Source organism: Melanerpes formicivorus, unplaced genomic scaffold (assembly GCF_026170545.1).
Source record: "Melanerpes formicivorus ecotype bairdi unplaced genomic scaffold, bMelFor1.0.p_v2 SCAF_18, whole genome shotgun sequence".
Classification (NCBI taxonomy): Eukaryota; Metazoa; Chordata; class Aves; order Piciformes; family Picidae; genus Melanerpes; species Melanerpes formicivorus.
The window spans coordinates 2,693,123-2,695,869 of NW_027142370.1; positions in this window are offsets into that span (position 1 = coordinate 2,693,123).

A 2,747-nucleotide genomic window follows, 5' to 3' on the forward strand; every position below is an offset into this window, starting at 1 on the left:
GGGCCCCTCCCCTGGCAGAGGCTGGGCCGTACCCGCCCCGCCGCCCGCTCCCCTTGCTCAGGCCGGCAGGGTTTGGCCCTCGGTGCGCCTCTGGGCTTCTGCCTGGTAATGCTACAGACCTGCGACGGCCTTTGCCAGCAGCTGCCCCGTGGGTCCCTGCGTGAGGGGAGGGAGGAGCCTACCAGAAACTCGATTTCTTAGCGGCGAGGAGCCTTATTCGTTAGTTGTTCCCTCAGAGTTCAGCATTGGAGTACTGAGAGGAGCCTCGACACTCCCTTTAAGGTTCTTTCCAGGGTAAGAGCAGAGCGGAGGCGGCTGTGTGACTGCCCACAGCCAGTAACAGCAGTCAGCACAAGGTGCAGCTTCAGCCTGGCCTGCCTGCGGAGGCAATGCAAATATTGCACTGCAGGTAGAGACACACGTTGCTAAAAGATAGCTGATTTGCGTTCTTTCTTACATTGCTTGGGAAAAACGCAGTGGGGACAGCCATCACATCTTTACTAGGAGCTGCTGGTGATGCTTCAGCAGGTGTTGACTTCCCTGGAGCCCAGGGACTCCTCCGGGCACTGGAGCCCCCAGCTCCTTTCTGCCAGCAGGTTGCCATTTGCCTTCCTCAAATCACCAGTAGCAAGTGTACAGGAATTGAAGAGGTGTGTTGATTAAACAAAGTGTTTGTCCCAATGTTTAGTTTCAACCAGCCTGTACCTGATCAACTGAACTTGTTTAGGAAGTCTTATCTGATTCTTCTGCTTCACAATTTTAAGCTCAGAAGGCTAATTAACATGTGGAAAGTACAGAGTGGCGCTCCTGCTTCTGTAGGTCTAATTAGCCTGATTATGATCTTTTAGGCATTCTGACAGAGTACTCTTACACACTTCTTTGAATTGTTCTTCCAGACTATAATTAACGCAGTCCTTTTGAACATAAAAGCTTTGAAAGTTGAATTACCCCTGCCCCTTGGTCCCCTAGACATGTTGCACCTGGGTTGCTGTGATGGGACGCGTTGCCCTGCACAGACCCTGAGCAGCTGTTGCTCTTGTTCTTTATCTCAAAGCACCACAAGAGAGCGCTCACCCAAAGCTAAAAGTGCACAATTCCAGGGATTTCCCTTTTTTTTTCCGGTCCCCTTTTTTTTTTCCCACGCCAAAGTTTCGACACAGTGCTGAGATGCATATTATAAACAGATGGCAAAGCATGCTCCACGGATTAGAAGGGTAGTGACAAAAGTTTTAGCGAGAAGAAAATTACCGAACTTATTTGCATGATTTGTTTGTAATGTTATTCCAAGTGCATAATTGAGAGTATTAGCGACTCGGAATTAAAAGTAATAGTTTGCTAATAACGATGATGCTAAGGAATGTTTTGTTTAATTATGGGCTGTTGTACTGTTTGAACTCTGCACTACTGAGGATTGAAGAAATGTAAAGACTTCTTAGATCAAGACCTGTGAGCAAGTTACAGAACTCTCATTGCAATAGAAACTGAAAACTAAGTTAGTTGTGTTTAGACATTATACTAGCTTTTGTACACTGAGCCTTAAAAGAAATAATTAAGGAGTCCTTTCTTGGTTGCTTCATTTAAGAGCAAAAACTTTCATACTTTTTAGAAACCCATAGCTGAATTGTTTGATAAGGTTATTGAAACAGCTGCAACTCGTAACTAATGTAGCTCAAGGGAGATGAAGTTTCCCTAATAGTCTGCTGGGAAAAAGATCAGACTTCTCCCCTTTTAGCCTGATCATTTTGCTAGAATTAATACTAGTACAGCTCCCTACACAGAAAATTACATCCAGTTGTGGTGCCTTGCATGTGCTTGTTTGCTAGGCCTAAAGCAGCTGTTCATTTGGAGTCAGAGTTGACTATGTTCACTTCTAATAGGAAGGAATGGAAACAGAAATGCAACTGTGAACAGGTTTTGCCAAATGGTACAGAAATCAATGGTTATGTAAGTGAAAGTGAGCTTAGTTCCAAAGTCCAATGGCTGACAGGTAACCTGAGACAAAACAAACACAAGTACTTCAGTCAGATTTTACTTTGTCAGTAAACAAAGTCATTTTCTTTTCATGGTCTAGGTAGTGTACAGAATGAATCCTTATAATTAATAATAAATATGTGCCATTGCTATTTTAGCCGGGAACAGGCTTGCTCCCCGTGCAATCCAGAATCCCAGTTCTGTGGAGAACTCCATGGTGTAGAACAATGCCTTCCAGAGCGTGAGGGTGTTGAGCAGCTGGTTAGTGCAAAGCAGTGGCCAGGAGCCACACCTGCTTCAGCTGTAAAAGTAAAGCAACTTTCAGGAAGGGGCTTGGTCAATGGCTCGCAGTGAAAATGCTGCAGGTGTGAAGGCCTGTACCTCTGATTTCCCAGGTGAACGCCGAGCAGATCCTGCCACTGTTAGGCTGTGTAAATCACAGCAGCTGCACACAGCGTCTGAGGCCACCCCAGCAGATCTCCTTTCCCAGACTGACCCACCGCGGGAACATCAAATGTCCAAACCCTGCCGTTCCCCGAGCACAGCCGTGCCCTGTGGCAGCAGTTCTCTGCACCCTGCTCTGCTAGCCCCATGCCCGGTGGCTGGCCGGCAGAACATTTTGGAGTCCGCAGCTACTCCCAGGCCGAGTGCCACTCAACACCGTGACTGCTGGAGCTGTTTGCTCAGCGCGGGGACGGCCGGCGCCGCCGCGGCCCCTTTAAGCAGGTAGCGGCGGCGGGTGGGGCGCCGGTGCCGCGCATGCGCAGGGCCGTGAC